At 41.6% G+C, this 20,534-nt stretch overlaps 1 protein-coding gene across 4 annotated transcripts in view; it reads right to left on the bottom strand.

Moving 5' to 3' along the window:
* The window catches only part of RAD51B (RAD51 paralog B), a 690,361-nt gene that overhangs the window by 255,922 nt on the left and 413,905 nt on the right, over positions 1 to 20,534 (bottom strand). The gene's annotated exons all lie outside the window — the stretch shown is intronic.

Below are 20,534 nucleotides of genomic sequence, written 5' to 3'. Positions count from 1 at the left end.
CAAAAATAACCCCTGAAATCAAAACCGAATTGATTACAGGACAAAGAAGGGAGTATGGCACATAAAAACTGTTCACTGTTCCATTTTTAAGTTGAAACAAGCACATCACAAAGATGACAGGCATTTGCTTTACTCCCCCTGGAGAAAGGGAATGCAAGGAAGACGGCGACATCAATTCAGGAGAGTCCCAAGCTTCTAACAATAGCGCTCCTTTCTCAAACCTACCATTTATTGAGCAGTTACTTTGTGCAAGCAGTGAGGCTAACTTGACAAACGTTATTGTCCCAATCCTCCAAATAGCTCAAGTTAATGGATCCTTTACTGAGTTTCACATGGATTACCTCCCGACCACTATCCTACGAGGTAGGCCAGAGTATTATATCCATTTGACATGTGAAGAAAGCGAGCTTAGAGAGTTTACAAAAATTGCACAAGGTACTGGGAGAGCCAAAACCTGAAGGTAATGCCCAGACCCCAGATCTACTGGAATGCAAAGCCTTGCCTCTTAACCATCATGTCACGTTGCCTCTTTATCTCTTCTGATCTTTACAACACACCTCCAAGGTTAGTGCCATAATCCTTACTTTACAGATGAGAAAACTGAGGCTCAGAGAGGTTAAATCACTTTCTGAAGACCAACACTGGTAAGTGGCAAAGCTGGGGTTCAAATCCAGGATCATTTGACTCCAAAGCCCCAGCTCTTCATCACGACATTGTATCATCTCTCCTTTCACTGGGATGTCAGCTCATTCATACAAGGACTATGTATCAAGGGCTTAACTACACACTAGGCACTGTTCTAGGCTCTTAGGATACACTGTGAATAAAACAGCAGGAAATCCTTGCCCTTGGGGAGTCTATATGCTGGCAATGGGAGGCAGACAATGAACTCAGTAAGTGGTAAAGAGTATAGCATGTCCAAAAGTGGTCATTTCTGGGGGAGACCAACCAGAGTAAAGGGGACCTAGTATAAAGTGTGCAACAGTTGTGATTTTAAACAGAGTGGGCAAGAGAGGCTTCATGGGAAAGCAGAAACATGGACTTGAAGGCGCTGAGGGCAGCAGGCATGTGGACATCAGTCAGTTCTCTATCTCCTCAGCAGAAATCTTTAAAGAGAAATCCTCTAGCCCTTTACCATCTTATCTCATGTGGAAATGCCAAGAAAGCAGAAAAGTTCAAAAGCCAAGGGCCTTTGCTTTGCCCCCTAACTTGCCGAAAATGCATACTGCAAGGTGACAAGCAAATACGCACACAGCTCATCCACTACTACAGATGGAAATAGTAAGGCTGGTGACTGTGCATAGGCAAGGGGGAAAGAAGGGGTGCTAAATGTTTTACCTATCAAGAATTAGCTCCCAAAGTAAGCGGCCTTCCCCAGGCAATCTGGGCGATGTCTTTGTCAAGCTCTCAGCCTACAGATGTTAGCATTATACAACTATTCCCATAAAACTGCTCCGCATAGCAGCCAAAGACTAGCTGAACCCCTGTGACCCAAATGTGATATCTCTAGCAAAAGCAACAAGACAAGCTACATCACACTTTCCATGAGTACACAAGGCCTAGGCCATCCTGCTGTAAGAGTTTATTACAGAGCTAGGGTCACCCGGGAGTTCAGCCTATGTCTGTGGGAAGTTACAGAGATAAGCTCTTAATACAAATAAAAAAAGAATTCCTCTATTAGGAAAATCCTAAAACGCCATCCTTCTATTCCAGAATTTCTAATAAGAAAGAGCTAAAGCTAGGCACTCAATTTTGGTACTTGGCCTCCCCTATGAATGGTCCCTGGTTGAACTGTCTTCCCCTTCAGTTCACAAGCACTTTTCTTTGGCTGTATCTGAGGATACAGCAATATAGACCCTATATTATCTCCTGTATTGGGCTAGATCACAGGGCATCTCACAAAGTAGGGGAAATGAAGTAGCTTTGTAATAGAAGTTAAGATAGAAAAGTGATTACCAGACTTAATGTTAGTAAAGTCTTTCAGACTATTTGAAATTCATTTCTAGCTTTTATTTCCTTGTTGACCAATGGAAAAAGAGAGTCGTTCTAGAACAGCTGTTCCAATCGGCAGCTTCAAATCAAGTAAGCAGCTAAACCCAGGGCCCTGATCAAGGACCTGTACTACAGCCTGAGATCACACCACTTTCCACGATGCAGGTTCTGCAAAAGAAATGAGAGAGGGAGAGAGAGAGAGAGAGAGAAGGAAAAGCCGAGAGAGGTAAATAACTTCAGATTCCATCCCTCACTGAGTCACATGTTATATGTTCACGGAGCCCCACTGTGTGACAGGCATTGTTCTAAGAGCGATAACGGAGAGCAGGACTAATAAAGTCTCCATCTGCCCTGTGGAGGGACTGCCCATGCTAGTCAGGGCCCAGCAATATACAAGGAAACCAGGAGATGAGCCAGACAATTTCAGATATGATGAGCGACATAAGGGAAAAAAATACTGCGTGGGGGGCTATGGATGGGAGGGTCAGGGTAGGCCTGTCTGAGAGACGGCACTTGGGCTGCGATCTGAGTGGTGATTCAGGTGGCACAGAGTTCAGGGCAGAGAGTCCCAGGCAGAAGAGATGAGTGCTAAGGTCCTGAGGCAGAAACCAACTTGGAGTGCTCTAAGAACCCAGAGAAGACCTGTGTGGCCGGAGGTTAGTGAGTGAAGACAGAGGTCAGAGGGGTGGGCAAGGCCGACTCTGGCGGCATCTTGGAGGCCAGCACAAAGGCTTTGGCTTTGGATTTAAGGGTGGTGGAAGGCCACTGGTGGGTTTAATCTAGGGGATTGACATGATCTGGCTTATGTTTTAAAGTGTGCTGATTCTGAGGAATGAAACCTTCAACATTGAATCCCCCTGGCAGATTTTGGTACAGATTTTGTGTTCTGTGAAGCCCACTTTAAATATTCATGAGGGTTCAATCCCTCTTGTTTGAAAGAAAGGGAGGGAGAGAGGGAGAGAGCGAGGAAGGAAGGAAGGGGAAAAGGAAGGAAAAATACCCACTAAGGCTCCTCTTCTTCAGGCCGCTGAGAGTTGGGAGAGGTGTAGGGACTGAAACACAAGGACTCAGAAACACAACACAGTAGGAGAAAGACCCATTAAGGGTCTAGACTGGAGCCAGGGGAGTGCTCTCACAGCCCCATCTTCTCAGGGGGGGCCAGAGGGTGAGACCTGAGAGGAGAAGGTGTCTGATCACACTGCTCCAACAGAATCTTAACAGTAGTGATGGCCCTGAAGCAGAATATTTCTAGCCGGAAAGACTTTCAAAGAATTCCAGCTCATGCAAGGCAGAATGTAGTCCTGTTCTATCAGTCAGCAAGTCCTTACTACATCTCTACCAAATGCAGGGTAGGAACAGAAAAAGATGAAAAAGTGAACATTGTGTAAATTACAGACGCAGTGCCTTTGAGGATCAGAAAATCTCCTAGGGGAGCTAGGACAGAAGAGGGAAAAGATCTACAGTGGCACAGAGCTACCTTCACATATATGTAGACATTTAAAGGCAAAGCTCAAACCCAGTCTTTGGATTCCTGGTCCATCACTGTCTCAGATGAATGAACTCACAAGGCCCATGGTTTATAATTCTAATTGTAATGAGATGGGATCAGACATTCTTGAGGAATCTGTAACTCCTCCTGCTACTGCCCCAAGAAGACAAAGGTCATCCATAACCAGCCACTTGGTTGAATCCACTTCAGCAAATGCAATCTCTTCCAACCCACCATCGGTTTCGCTTCCCTATGGGGAAGCTACAAAATGTACATGGGGGGAAGTGAGAGTGACCAGCTGGAGATCATTTGTCCTTTGTGAAAATGCACAATCTACTCGTGATATATCGGCATACGCAGAGGCAAATGGCAGCATGGTGTGTGTGGTGGCGAGTGAGGGTTCGTGCACACACGTATACATTCTAACAGATCATCCAAGAAAAATAAGCAAGACCCAAATATGTCTACAGAGTGTCTAAAGTGATCTCTCCCAGAGAGGGAAGATAAAATTGGCCTGCTTTCTCTGGCCAACAGGGAATGCAATTCTCTTGTTGCTGCCCACGGAGAAATGTTAGAACTCAATCAGAGGCTTTATTTTATATGTTAGTCTCTACTCTCCACTCAAACAGTTTCCAATGAAAATGGCATTTAGGTCACATCTTTAAAACAACAGCGATTTATAACAGTAGTTGACAGTCTACAATGAAGCCTCTGGCACATGACCTGACATCTGAAGAGTTCAGTTTTATCTGTGTGAGATGGGAACTGTCAAACTGACACGCCAGAGTCGGGCCAGTGGGAGTGTGCGCATGAAATAAATCGCTTAATTTATTATGAGAAAGCATTGTGAACACAGCAAAAATATGAATATTTTTATCTGATATTCATACCCAATGTGATATATATGATTAATCTGATGTTAACTCAGATATATCAGCTGAGTTATAATCCTCTATTGTCAGCTAGAGAGACATGAGACTGAATTCTAGGCCCATGAGCCAACTGTTTCAAAGGCAATTTCCTCGACAACTGTAGGGAGGACTCGCCTTCATGGGTCTGTACAGGCACGACAGGAGCTCTGGCATGGAAGCTCCTCTATAAAATGGCTCATATCTAGAAACGTCATCCTTTTGATTCACATTAATATTGGCTAAATAATCCATCAAATCCTTACTTAATTCTCACCTATTATCTTGCTGGATTTTTATAGCAACCTTCTCAGGTATATAGAAAAATTGTTATTATCCTTATTAATATGATAAAACTGAGGCTCGGAGAAATTACTGGAATTGTACTTTCTAAAGGAGGTAGGATTCTAATCCTAGATTTTGACAATGTCCAACTATCATCATTTCTGCAAAACATCATCACCCAGCAAAATATACATTAAAATGAACTTTAGCAAAACCATAGTATCAGAAGGCAAATAAGTGTTTGCCTGAGGCCGGGGGCTGACTGACTGCAAGGGAACATGAGGGAAGTTTGAGGGGTGATGGAAGTGTGGTTATTAGGTGTACATATTTGCCAAAACTCATCAAACTATATACTTTATTGTATATAAATTTAAAAATTTTAAATCTGATGTTAATATAATCTCTCAATTTTACTTTCCATAAACAAGAGCAATTATTGCTCTTTATTATTCTCTTTCTACTGCCTTTGTCTAGAAGAGTAATTATCTCCTTTGAATTTCCCAGTGGTAAACATGTTCTGTCATCATTTCCTTGATGTTAAATGCAATGACATGCTAGGTTTGCACAGGGGAATGTTTTTCTTCTTTCATATAATACCATTTGTATTTGCCTTACCTTGGTCGCCTAAATTGAGGATGTTTTTAACATTTGTGGTTGTCACAGTGTTTCTATGATTAGGGCTAATCTGGGGATCTGAATCAGCTGGATTGTTCACATTTGGAGTTCAAAACCAAAAGAACAAACATTTCCAAAGAGCAAAAAAAGTAATGGCTTTCCTGAGAGCACAATACACTTCCCCTTTCCAAATTGCCTTTTACCTAGCCGAAGAGTGTACGGGGTCATTGGAGGCAACACAGAGGCAGACTCACAAGTCTGCTCTTCTGGGTAAGGGCACCTAGTGAGAACTCAAGGCTTTGGTCTCCTGCTTTGGAGCTGATTCAGAATTCTGATTCTGTTTTCCTAGAAGATGGGTCCTCTGTCTCTGCAGCTCTGCACAATATATCGAACTACATAAATAAATGGTTTGCTGATGTTTTTGTTCAAATGGTTGCTGATTTACCTATTTTCACAGCACCTCACAAAGTGCTTTCATACTTATTAGTGCACTTGAGGCAACAACTTGTGAAGTCGGTGCTATTATTAATCCTATTTCACAGAGATATCAAAGTCACTGGGAATATATGCAATTTGTCAAAAGACACTCAGCTCTTAAGTGGTGGAGTTAGAATTTTGTTTCATAGCCTGTCCTCTGTTCGTTTATACCACATTGCCTCCGATAACTTCACTTAGATCAAAAAGCCATCCCCGTTCCAGAGAAGGAAGTATCTAACGCCTATTTCTGAGAGTGCAAACATTGATCACTTTTGCTAGACAAGGACTTCCTCATGAGTAGGGAAAGAGATAAAGAATAAACATGATGGGATCATCCATCCACCATCTACAAACTCAGTGCATACGCTTTATCCCATTTGGTGGCATTACATCGCATTCACTGTGCATTTCCCGTGTCACTATACTTATAATCCATATTTTGCTGAGCATAATCATATTCATCCCTCAAAACACTAGCCATCCACTCCCTCCTCTGCGAGTATCTCCCTGATCTTCCAGAGGGAATTATTTTCTTTCTCTACTTGATTCATCCCAATAGAATAGCACTTACTATCTTTTCATCCCAGTCTGTCCTACTGATCTGGGAGTACCTTAAGAACAAGGACCATGGCTCAATCACCTCTGTGCCATTGGCACAGCACCTGATACATGGCAGGTCCTGATGAAATGATTGCTGAAGACTCACTATGGGTCCTAACAATTATTTGTGATATTCTTAGCCATAAATGAGTGATGAATCTTAACAGACCAAACTTTACTAAGGCCAAATCACTGTCTCAGAGACACAGTAACTCTACCATTATAACCCTACCTCCAAATCCAATTTAAGAATTCCATTTTACCACTGATAAAAGTTATCACAGGTGTCTAGTTCATAAGGGTCTATTCAGTCCAGACATCAGGGTAATAGGAAGCCCTGTCAGTAAAATGAACTGGATACAGGATAGGAAGCTGAAATCCAAGACTATCCCACTCATTCCAGGACATCTGGTCACTTGGCCAGGGTTCTACCCAATCCACTTGACCTAGATTTTCTCATTTATTTCACACCAAACCCCGTGGTAAGTATATGCTATCATAAAGGTAAAGTTCAGAGAGATAAAAGTCTTCAGACTATATATTCCATGTTCTTCCCAGTATTCAGCCTCCAAACACATACGTTCAATTTGAGATAAGTAATATCCAGACCAGGCAGATGAGAAATGGTAAAGGAGGTTAAAAAGCAAACTGCTCTCTCTCTTTTCCTGCCATCCACTTTCCTTGAACCCTGAAAGCTTCTGACATCTTATTCAGTACTCTGCAATCCCTCCAAAACTAGACACAACTAACCTCTTCTCTGTCTGAACTAGTTCCTGGCCTCGGTCTGCTGCCCCTGACAACTGTCTCAAGGCTCCATTAAAGTTCCAATAACCAACTTATATCCACTTTCCCTTTCCTCTCTTTCCTAGTCTCTGAAAAGGCAAATACCCTATTGAGATGCCTCCTGTACCTCTAGCATTCCTCACAAATTGGTAAGGTCCCTAGTATTCCACAGGATTAATTATTGGCTCATCCAAAATCTTCTCAAAAACCCCTGGTCATCCAAAATACTACCTACTCCCTACTCAGAAACTTTCTCTTCTTTTCTACTCTGGTAAATTCTATCTCTACAACTGTAAACTTCTGATATATGTCAGAAGTCTGGTTCCATCCCTGCAAGTCATCCCTAGCTTGGAACTCCTAGAGGATTAGGAACCTTTTCGGCATTCAGATTTCCTTTTGGGTGGTCCCAAAGGGGCTAGGCACGTTGACCAATATGACAACCCTACCACAGGTTACCAGGAGAACATGGCTAAGTCATAACAGTCCTACTAATTTAGGAGCTATAGACATGGGTAAACACAATCCTCACCTGTATTCTGAGCAACATGCCCTGGTCCCTAGAGCTCTATCCACTGTTTTCAGTGAATTTGGATGAAGTGGCAAGGAAGGTCATGAATTAGAGGGTGTGTCTGCAGAGCCATCTCAAAGATTTGGCAAAGTGGGACAAAGGCCCACCCCTGTGTTTTGGGGGCCTTGGCTGTTCCCCAGAAGAGAAGTATAAGTCAGTGAGAAGACAAACACCCAAAAGGTGAAATTTACATAGAAAATAAATTTGCTGCTGACGTCTCTTTGCATAATGCTTTTTGACATCCCTTTTACATACTATACATTGTTTATGATTTTTGCTTTCTGGTTTCTGATGATCAAGGCTGCCATTAGTGCTCATTTGAACCAGATGTTTTCCACAAGAAAATGTCAGATGAGGGGTAAGGACTAGACCCATTATGAAAGAGCATAGGCCTTACAACTTCCCTCCTCTAGGAGACTGCAGATTTGACTCCGCTTTCCGAATTGAAAGCCTGACATATTCTTTTTTGCTTACGGTAAAATGTAGTTTTATGTCTTCAAATAAGAACTAATTGTCAGGAAAAAATCAACATTGAGATATATATTAATCTTTGCTGTATATGTAACCAATATTAATGCAATAAATCTAAAATGTAAAATTAGAATTAAGTATTCATAACATAAGATTGAAGTTCAAAAACCTTACTTAATTTTGGTTGAAAATATGTTGTTAACGTCACTGGGACTGTCCACCCTGTGAGCCCTCATTCCGTTCCATCCCTTGTCAGGGACCATTTGCTTCCTTGCCCTTTTTTCAGTTCTTGGGTCTTCCCTGGCTTCTGTGAAACCAGAAATACCACCTTTCTGCATGTAAGCTGGTTAGATTTGGGTTTTTATCACTTGCAACAAAGAGTCCTGACTAAAATGTTGTATTATGCATTAGAATTTTTAATGTGCAGACTCCCCTGGTAGGGCAGTTTGTTTCAGAGGCAATCTGCAAAAACTGTGGGAAAGTGCTTGCAGACATTGTTACCTTCAACCCTCACAACTGAGGCTCAGATACTTGCTCAAATATGAATGGCTCTCTACTTGATGACCTGCGGTGACCTAGATGGGAGGGAAATCTAAAAGAGGGTGGATGTACGTATACGTGTGGCTGATTCACTTTGCTGTACAGCAGAAACGGACAGAACATTGTGAAGCAACTATACTCCAAGAAAAATTTTTATAAAATGGAAAAAAAAAAATGAAAGGCTAAGAGTCCTGGGGAGGATTCCAACCCAGGCTGATAAGACTCAGAATTCCATCCACCTCCTCAAGACATGGATGAGGGGGGCGAGTGAAAATTCCGCAGCAGGGGACCTGAACGTAAGTTTCAACTGCACTTTAGTAAAAAGCTTAGGTGGTGCACTGGGATAGGTTGTTTATCTTTCCTGCTACCAAATCTGAAAGTTTTGTGCATCTGAATAAACAGATGTGGCCTTGGGGTTTGGGAAGGGTTGGGAAGGGAGTGGGGAGAGGTGCTGGTGGTGGGGGCACGGCAGCCTGGGATACGGGCTGCAAAGGTCATACAAGTTTGACCTTCACTCCGCTCCACCCGCAGGATCTCAGGTTCCCCCCATCTACCACTGCCTCAGCCATGGAACAATGAAAGGCAGAACTTGCTCCTAAAACCTCAGACCCCAAATCCTCCTGCTTCCTTGTCTCTTCTTTCCAACACTGCTGCTTTTTCCTCCCACTCTGTCTGCCAAGGCACAAATACACATGTGCATACACACACACACACACACACACACACAGCGACTCTCACATGGAACAATGCACTGTAAGTGTTATCTTAAGGTGAAGGGCTTCTAGGGAAAAGGGGTGATGCCACCCAGCAGGGGTTACTCCGCACAGCTAGGATAGCTCTGAGCCCTGCACTCACTAGAAGGAACAGTCTCACCCAGGAACCACCAGTCAGCCCCCTTCCCTGCCTGACCCTGGAATCCCTGATCCACCACCTCCTGCCTCAGAGTCCCTTGCTCTGCTCTCTCTTCTGTTTGAATCTTCTAAGTTCCTTCTGCCTCATCCCTTTGCTACTCACAAAGCCCAATATCAATCCTATACCTGTTTGGGGGTAAGGGGTGAATATAAGTCCCTTATCCCAAAGTCCCCTTTGCTTTGGGATAAGGAGGATTTTTAAATATCCAACACAGAGGGTCATATGTTACCCAGGGATTGCCCTCTAAAGTTGGCATGTAAGGCAAAATTTACATCGCCAAATTCCCCTGGAAAATCCCTTAAACCTCCCAGTGAAGAATACAGGGTTTTGCAGTTACGACACTGCACAGTGATATGTGTATACAGTAATATGCATAGCATATAATTGAAATTACACGTGCAAAATACAATTCTGCAGTATTTTTAATTATATATACAGAAGAGAGCGCAAAGTTGAACTTGAATAAATTAACTGGGACTCTGATGCTACCTCTGTATCGTTCACCCCAACTCCCACAGGCTTTTCGCACACTTCTAAATAGGCTTAAGGGCTCCATTTACATGAAAAGACAGACAGCTCCGGGAACCTTTGAGGCCTTCTCTTAAGATACACAATCACCACAAAAGAAAAAGGGAGAGCATTCTTTCACACAGATCTCTTTTCCTGTTTTTGCCTTGTGGCAGGAACAAAAGAAGATTTCTGAAAGAGAAAGCCAGTAAGAACTGCAGGCAGTAACTTCTACACCAGACTGTGAAAGATGCCTAGTTTCAGAATGCTTCCTGGGGCTGCAACATCCACAGCACGCAGCCTTGAGGGAATGCAAGGGTCTTCGTGACCGATTGGTCTAAGGTCTCTGAAGGATGCACCAGCCTTAAGAGAAAATCAATTCTAAGAAACCAGGCGGAATGAATTGCAAAGGGCATTCGAGCTGAAGTGTGAGGTAAAACAAATGCTACCTGAGACCCCTGAGGATGAATAATTTTTGTATAAGTGCTTATGGTTTTTAAAGAACTCATTCTCCACATATATCTTTAAATACAGTGTCAGTAATTGTTTATGTCAGCTGTTGAATGCTCTTATAAATATGAGAAAATAAGCTTATCCTATATCATTATCCCCACTATCCTCTTCTCCTCCCCACTTATTTCCCCTCCCCACATTCATACACACAATGTCTCAGTCACTCAAGCTTGCCCCTACCCCAGGCCCTTTGCACCAGCTATTTCTGTCTGTCTTGAATATGTTCTCCTCAGTTCTCCCCATGACTGGATCCTCCTCATCATTTCTGTCTCAGCTCAAGTTGTCTCCTCAGAGAGGACTTCTCTAACCACTACGGCAACCAGTCTCTCTACACACACTCACCATCCCCTGTTATCACTTACCCTGGTTCTATTTACCTTGTCATATTTATCCTATTGGAAAATATCTCATATAATTGTTATTTTGCTTATTGCCTGAATCCCTCCACTGGAATGTAAGCTCCTTGAAGACAGAAACTCTGTCTTGTTCACCACTCTCTCCTCAATACCTAGTTCATGCCTGGCTCAGTGTAGGTGCCCAATAAATATTTGATGAGAGAATAAATGAATCTCAGGCAAAACAGTCATAAAGCTATGGCCATACAGCCTTAGCCCTACTGCTTGGACCACAGCATCATGGCCAGGGCACCATGCCTAACTGGTACCTGCTACCTTAAGTACCAGGAAGAGGCCAAGAGGGAAGATAGAGCTTTAAGAGATCAACTTGCAAGCTTAAAGTTACAGATAGCCAAGAATTATCATAGGATTGATTGGTTTGATGCTTCTCTATATACCATCTTCCCTCTCTGCCTCCTGAAAAGAGGGGAGAGGTATCAGAGATACAGAACCATCACCTACCAGGAATATCAGGTATATCCCTGTCTGATATCTCCAACGGGACCAAGTCCCTCTGCCATGAACTAAAACCCAGACTCCTTCTACGTGGCCCAGCCAGACTGAGCAAGAACACAGGGTTCCAATTTACATTTCTGTGGGGGCAGCAAGCATGGGCATGGCGTAACCATTAGACCCATGACGCTCTCTTCCTTGACCAAAAGAATACACCCACTTCCTTTCACAGTACCTGCTGACATTCAAGTCCACAGAACTCTACCGAGCACACGGTAGATCCGACACTGCACAAAGTCCATTGCTACAGAGGATCCTGACAGGAGAAAGAGTCAGCAAGCTCAGTACCAACTTTACTGTGGGAGACATAAGACAAACATAGAAACAGACGAGGCTGACTGGAAGTACCAGAAGAGGCCCAGAGGGTACTCACTTTGAGAATCACTTACTGCTGTAACGAATAATCCACTCAGAAGACAATATGCAGAAAGCTGAGGGAACCAATAATAATAAATGTATGTGTCTCTTATAATCAGAGCTATGAAAGACACTGAACAGCTAACTGGAGAATCAAGGATACAACAGCACAACAGTAACAAATCGCGATGAATGGGGGAACAAACACATACTCGCCCCAGTATCTTCTAAGGTGTCAGGCCTCATCCTAGTTATCCCAGTTATGTCTACATGGGTATTTAATTCTTATAATAACCATGTAGGGGAGAAATTCAATTTTATCCTTCCTTTTACACATGAAAAAATTGGAGCTCAGAGAGATGTGATTAAAAAAACACATGAAGGGGACACGTCAAAATTGGAACCCAAATCTTGAGACTTAACAGTCAGTCCTCTTTTTACTTCCCCACAATCATTACCTTGATCAAGATCTCACAGAACCCGTCTTTGTGAGACAGAAAACCACACATCAAATGAGTTTTCCAAAGCCAGTGTTTTTGGTGAAAACGACATAAACCTCCAAATTAAAAACAAACAAACAAAGGATGTAATTCAGGAAAGCTATAGAGCCCAGAAGGCAATTTCTTCTCCAGATGGCATAGAAATAATGACACCAGTTTTGAGCTGTATCATTTCTTTTTCAGAAATGTTTGGTACAAATATCCACTGGAAAATATCTAACCTGAAATAAAAACGACTAAAATAAATATAAACACTGGTTGCTTACCAAAATTTTCTAGGATGACTAAGAGAATTTACTTTATAAAATGTGTTGCCAGCTTCTTTGAATAGACCTGACCTAATGTAAAAAATATATATTCGTGGTGCTCCGTGTATGTGTCCACCATAGACCTGTGCTTATCTGTGGTCTGCTATCCGTTTTGCTTTGGAATCATATGAAACCGTGGCCATTTATAACCACACTGTCAGATTACAACTGGCATTGCATGTTTAACCTTGCCAATTCTTCCTCAATCACTAAAAAAAGGCAACCCCCTTATGTTAAATCACATGGGGTGACCCCAACAAAGGCGTTTAAAGCGCTTTATCAGTGCTCTGAGAGTTTTTTTAGTCATCCTCCTTTTCTTTGCATTTTGTTCAGTTTTTTCAAAATAGCAAGAGAACAGATAGGCCCAATGGGATAAAGGTTGAGTGGAAGCGACCAGCATGCTGATGCCCTGCATCTCCACAACTTCCTGAAGTCCTGATGCTTCTTCTACACGTGATTTCCAACATTTAAAAATTCATTCACATGCACCTAAAAGCAACACTGTGATTTCCTTGAGAAAATCAAGAATTTTAGTAAGACATTGTAATCATATAATCTCTAGGAGTGGTAGATGTGAAAGAGAAGTGATGGAAAAAAATCCCATACTTTGAATAATTTCACTGATGACAGCTCAAGAAGACGTTCATTTAGCACTTTCTCCCCCTTTTTTTGAAAAGAGACTCTTTTGTAATTCAATTCACTTCATTCAGCAAATATTTATAGAGCACCTTCTATGTGACAGGCTCTGTTTTAGGGGCTCAGATTATAGCAATAGCTAAAACAAAGTCCCTGCCTCGTGGAGCTTACACTGTAGTAGGGTACATGGTGTTGGTGTGTAGGTTGAAGAAATGACAAGTAGGCAAGCGCAGCTGTAGTCAACACGGAAATCCAATCAAAACAACGGCAGGCCATGTAAAACCTTGGGGGCCATGGTGAGGATTTTGGATTATACTCTGAGACGGATGAAAAGCCACTGGAGGGTTTTGAGCAGCAGAGTAATAGGGCATGATTTATGCTTAGAAAGAACACGCTGGCTGCTGCACAGGGAATAGATTTAAAAGGGCAAAAGTAGAAACAGGGAATCTAGGCTATTACAAGTTGCTTAGATCACTAATGATAGTGACTTGACAGCATGGTAGAGGTGGAGGAGGTGAGAAGAGGATAGGTTCAGGGCTTATTTTGAAAGCAGAGTTGACAAACTTGCTGATAGATTCAATGTGAGTGAGGAAAATGCAATCAAGAATGACTCCAAGGTTCTTGGCCTGGGCGACTGGGTAAATGGTGTGCCATTAACTGAGACCATAAAGATGATCAAAGAAGCAGCTTTGGGGAGAAATCAAGAGCTCTGTTTTAAATATATTAAGTTTGAATGCCTGCTAGTCATACAAGTGGCAATATCAAGCGCCATTTGGGTATATGAGTGTAGAACCAAGGCATTCAGAGTTGGAATTGTCACCAGTGTATGTATAGCTGATATTTAAAGCCATGGGACAGGTACAAGCAAAGATAGAAATGTAAACAAGTTGCTCATAGATTGGAAGAATTCACATTGTTAAAATGTCTATACTACTTACAGCAATCTACAAACTCAACAAAATCCCTATCAAAATTCCAATGGCATTTTTCACAGAAACAGAACAAATAATCCTAAAATCTGTGTGGAACCACAAAAGACTTCAAATAGACAAAGCAACCTTGAGAAAGAAGAATAAAGCTGGAGGCATCATACTCCCTGATTTCAAACTATATTACAAAGCTATAGTAATCAAAACAGTATAGTATTGGCATAAAAAGACACATGGAACAGAATAGACAGAAGAGAAATAAACTTATGCATATATGGTTAATTAATTTATGACAAAGGAGCCAAGAATATACGATGGTGTAAAGGCAGTCTCTTCAATAAATGGTTTTGGGAAAACTGGACAGCCACCTGCAAAAGAATGAAACTGGACCCCTATCTTACACTGAACACAAAAAAATTAACTGAAAATGGATTAAAGACTTGAATGTAATACCTGAAACCACAAAATATATGCATAAGCTCCCTGACACCAGTCTTGACAATGATTTTTGGATTTGACACCGGAAACAAAGGCAATGAAAGCAAAAATAAACAAGTGGAATTACAGCAAACTAAAAATCTTCTGCAGAGCAAAGGAAACTGTCAACAAAATGAAAAGGCAGCCTACTGAATGGGAGAAAATATTTGCAAGTCATATATCTGATAAGGGGTTAATATTTTAAAAATATAAAAAACTCATACCACTCAATAGCTGAAACAAACAAATAAACAGATAATCTGATTAAAAAATGAGCAGAGGATGTGAATAGACATTTTTCCAAAGAAGATATACAGATGGCCAGCAGGTACATGAATAGGTACATGAATTAACGTCATCAATCATTAGGGAAATGAAAATCAAAACCACAATGAGGTATCACCTCACACCTGCTAGAATGGCCATCATCAAAAAGACAAGATAACAAGTACTGGTGAGGATGTAGAGAAAAGGGAACTCTTGTGCACTGTTGGTGGGAATGTAAATTGGTGCAGCCATTATGGAAACAGTACGGAGGTTCCTCAAAAAATTAAAACAGAACTAGCATATGATCCAGCGATTCCACTTCTAGGTATTTATCTGAAGAAAATGAAAACACCAACTCAAAAGGACACATGCACACCCAAGTTCATTGCAGCATTATTTACAAGAGCCAAGATATGGAAACAGGTTAACCTAAGTGTCCATCAACGAATAGATAAAGAAAATGTGGTTGTATAATGTATACACAATGGAATATTATTCAGCCACAAAAAATGAAATTGTCATTTGCAACAACTTGGATGCACCTCAAGTGAAATAAGTCAGACAGAGAAAGACAAATACTGTATGACCTCACTTATACGCAGAATCTGAAACAACAACAAAGCAAAAACAGAAGGACCTCCCCTCCCCAGCTCATCAGAGAACAGATTGGTGGTTGCCAGAGCCAAGTGGTGGGGGGGTGAAATAGGTAAAAGGGGTCAAAAGGTACAAAATTCCAGTTATAAAATTAATAAGCCATGGGACTGCAATGCACAGCATGGCGATTATAGTTAAAAATACTGTATTATATATTTGAAAGTTGCTAAGAGAGTAGATCTTAAAAGTTCTTATCACAAGAAAAAAAAAATTTGTAACTTCGTATGGTGACCAATGTTAACTAGACTTACTGTGGTGATCATTTTGCAATATATACAAATATTAAATCATTACACTGTAGACCTGAAACTAATATGTTATATGTTAATTATACCTCAATTTTTTAAAAAGTTCTCATCAGAAGAAAAAAATTGTAAGTATGTGTGGTGATAAATGTTAACTAAACGTACTGTGGTAATCATTTTGAAATGTATACATATATCAAATCATTATATAGTACACCCAAAACTAACACAATGTTATATATCAATAATATCTCAATTTAAAACAAAGATGTTAAAAATATGCTCATGTTTTCAAATTAGCTGTACTGGACAAATCGCAGCTTTGGTGTGGTTTTTTTTTTGAATATTTAAGATGGAAAGGACATTAGAGATCATCTAGACCAATGCCTTCATTTTTATAGATGCGGAAACTAAGGCCTAAAATCATTACACATACAGACAAGTTCTTTTCACTTGTTAGAAATGTTAGTTTCTTCCTAAACTGTTGAGTTTGGGGAGATTACTACAGCATACTATTACCACCAAGACCCAACTAGCTCTCCAAACTAATTATAACTTAGAAAGGAAAAAGTATGCTCAATACAATCAAAGATTGGTTCCAAAATGTCATCTTATGGTACATTGACACAACGGAGTACTATGCAGTAGAAAAAAAGGAGGAAAATCTCTGTGAACTGATATGGAATGACTGAAGGATACATTAACTAAGAAAAAGTACAGAAGAGTATCTATAGAACGCTACATTTTTGTGTAAGAAAGAAGAGGAAACAAGAAATATAAAAGTATCTGTTCAAATAAGAAATATATATACACACATATCTGCAAAAAAGAAACAAAAAACGAAAAGTGAAGAATTAAGACCCAAGATGTGAGCTTGAAAGAGAAGGAGGAGCCAGCAAAGGAGACAGAGAAGAGCAGCAATTGGGAAGAAGGAGGAGCAGAAGAAAGAAGAAAGAAGAAGAGGAAGAAGGAGGAGGAGGAGAGAGGGAGGGGAAGTTGGAGGAGAGGGAGGGGAAGTTGGAGGAGGGGGAGGGGAAGTTGGAGGAGGGGGAGGAGAAGCAGCAGCAGCAGCAGCAGCAGCAGCGTAATGTCCCAGAAACCAAGCCAAGTAAAGAAAACGAATCAAGGATCAACTGTGTCAGATGCTACTGAGAATGCGTGAAAGGTGAAAACTGAGAACTGGCTATTGGAATCAACAAAGCAAAGGTCGTTAGTAACCTTGGCAAGGTTGGTTTCAGTGGGAGGGTGGGAACAACAGCCTAATCAGAGTGGGGTGAGAAGAGAATTGACGGTGAAGTGAAGACAGTGAGTGAGGATTTAGATGCATCCTTTGAGTTGGAGGAAACAAAGGGTAGCCAGAGGGGAAATGTGAAATCTACAGTAGATTTTCAAGATGAGAGTTATTCCAGCATTAATGCTGACAGGAAGTGGAGAGAGAGAAATTAAGGTGGAAAGAAAGGTGTGAGGTGTTCAAGGAGGTGACAGTGAGTGGGATCCAGTGCACCAGCTGAGGGCTGGCCTTAGACAGGACGAAGGAGAATATGGGTGTAGATAGAGTTGACAGGGTTGTTAGTGGAAAGATGAGAAACAACCTCTTCTGATTGCTTCCATTTTCGCAGTGAAATTAGAGAAAAGTTCATCAGGGCAGAGTAGAGAGGAAGTATCAGAAGTTAGAGAAAGGAGAAGTTGTGAAATGGTTATTTCAGAGAGGGGATAATAGAACTGCTGAGCAGGACTGAAGGCATTCAGGTAAAGATTATGAATATAAATTTAGACAGTATGTGTTTTTCTTCAGTGAAAGCACACAGTGGACAAAGAGTTAGCTTTAATTAGTATAGAGGTCTTCCTAAGGGTATGAGTATGATGAAAGGCAAGAAAAGAAAAGAAGTTGAGGGTATATACAAAGTTGTGACTATCACAGTGGACCATGGACTCAGTTTGGGGATCTTCATGTGATCAAAGTGTTTTCGGAGTGGGGATAATAGAATAAATGAGCTATAAATACAGGAGGTGGTGGTCAGAGAAAAGGATACTTGAAGTCACGGCTGTGGAAGAGGGGATGGCGTAACCGGTAATATCAAGTGTAAGGTAAGCCCATCAGAATGGGTTGCTGAAGTAGGATGGAAGACTACATCCTTGCGGGGAGGGAGTCACCCTGGGAAGGTAGAATGTTGGACACATTATCTACATGGGTAATGAGGTCATCAGGAATGATTATAGGGACTTCCCTGGTAGCTTAGTTGTTAAGCATCTGCCTGCCAATGCAGGGGACACAGGTTCAAGCCCTGGCCCGGGAAGATCCCACATGCCATGGAGCAACTAAGCCCGTGCGCCACAACTACTGAGCCTGTGCTCTAGAGCCCGTGAGCCACAACTACTGAGCCCACATGCCACAACTACTGAGCCCACATGCCACAACTACTGAAGCTCACGTGCCTAGAGCCCGTGCTCTGCGACAAGAGAAGCCACAACAATGAGAAGCCCGTGCACCACAATGAAGAGTAGCCCCCGCTTGCCGCAACTAGAGAAAGCCCGCTCACAGCAACGAAGACCCAACGCAGCCAGAAAATAAATTTAAAATAAATAAATAAATTTTAAAATAAAAAGAATGCTTATAGGGAAATGGAGTTAGGAGCCTAGCAGACACCACGAAGTTGATCAATGACTATAGCTTAGAAATGGATATTTCATAGGTCTGATTTCCTCCAGCTTAGGTTCTGTATTTTTTTCCCTCTCTAATTAGAGCCTAACTCTTGCTTCCGAGTGAAACCCAGCGTCTCAATATGGGTCTAGGTATCAGTAATTAAAAACAAATCCATAGTGCCTGAATAAGTAACAATAATCTGTTTCGTGTCCCTACACTAGACACTTTGATCTTGGCCTACCACAAGCAGGTCTCCTTCTAAGGGAGACCACCTATCAACAGTCCTTTCTGCAGTGTTGGTAAAAGGTACATCCCCTCCCCCCTCCCTCACATTCTCTGATATAAACAAATGAAATTCTCTGTCAATTTTTGTGCAAAGGTAGCCTCTAAATGGCATCCTTCCTCACCTTCCTCCAACCACGTTGCTGCTCCCGTGGCCTCCTGTGTAAAATTCTAGTTTCCACTGCCGAGGTGGTCATTTTTTAGACCAGGTTTACTCATTCCCAGTCAAAGTTGACTAGAGCAGAATTGATCAACTGAGTCAAGGGCAAAACATGAGGGGAGAATTTGACAGTGGGCAGTGGGTCGGGAAGAAGCTTCGCGGACTGCAGCTGAGACCCATCAGTAGATGAGGCTCCATGAGCTCCCCTGCTGAAGTCTACCTTCCAGTACCAGACTCCATGAAGCTCCACACTGTCATGGCTCCTGTTCTTGAATTTCCAGGGGATTCTTCTTTCTTTGCAGTAAATCTTCTTTTCATTTGGGCTAGCTTCAGTGGATCTTTATTCCTCACAACTATACAAGTCTAATTCCAACAGTACCAGTATGAGAAGGAGGGAGAACGATGCTCTCTAGTAAACCATCTCATGGGGATGGTCATGAGCTGCCCTAAAAAAGCAGGCAACTTCTGGGATGGCCTTGAGTGAGAATATGGTGAGAAAGGTGCCTTCATTGTTTGACACCACACACACACACACACACACACACACACACACACACACAGCCACACAGACAATCTGACATCACGGTCTACATTGTAAACTCTATCCTTGAGATGACGTAGTTTTCCAAAATAAGTTATATTTTGAAGGAACCATAGAAATCATCATTAGTAATACATAAACATACACTTACACACATATGCTGTTTTATTAGTCAGTGAACCTAGGGCTTTTAAGTTTTATTATGACAAGACATAAAGCCCATGGGAACTTCCCAGGGTCCAGTAATTTTATTACTGACTAAAGAGATATGTTTCTGGGATGAGAAAAAAAACAAAGAATCAAAACCAACAACTGGTTTCGAATCCTACTACCCATGTCATCTCACACAATTCATGTTTCTGAATCTCAGGTACCTCACCATTAAAAGGGGAGTAGTAATAACTTTTTCCCAGGGTTTTACAGATAATTAAATGAAATAAACTATACTAAACATTTAGCACCATGTCTGGCACATAGAAAGTATTAAAAAAAATGTCAGTTTCCGGGCTTCCCTGGTGGCGCAGTGGTTGAGAGTCTGCCTGCCAATGCAGGGGACACAGGTTCGTGCCCCGGTCTGGGAAGATCCCACATGCCGCAGAGCGGCTGGGCCCGTGAGCCACAACTACTGAGCCTGCGCGTCTGGAGCTTGTGCTCCGCAACAAGAGAGGCCGTGACAGTGAGAGGCCCGAGCACCGCGATGAAGAATGGCCCCCGCTCGCCGCAACTAGAGAAAGCTCACACACAGAAAAGAAGACCCAGCACAGCCAAAAATAAATAAATAAATGAAATTAAAAAAAAAAAAAAAGCATGTATCTATTCTAAAAAAAAAAAGTCAGTTTCCATCGTTTAGTTTGAATATTCTCACTTTCGTCATAATAATAAATCTACCCATTAATCAAAAGCATGAACTATCTATTGTTTTTATTTTTAAAGCACCATTTTATTTTTATTTTTTTCAGACATTAT

Source organism: Orcinus orca, chromosome 2 (genome assembly GCF_937001465.1).
Source record: "Orcinus orca chromosome 2, mOrcOrc1.1, whole genome shotgun sequence".
NCBI lineage: Eukaryota > Metazoa > Chordata > Mammalia > Artiodactyla > Delphinidae > Orcinus > Orcinus orca.
This window is presented reverse-complemented; position numbering and strand designations above follow the sequence as displayed.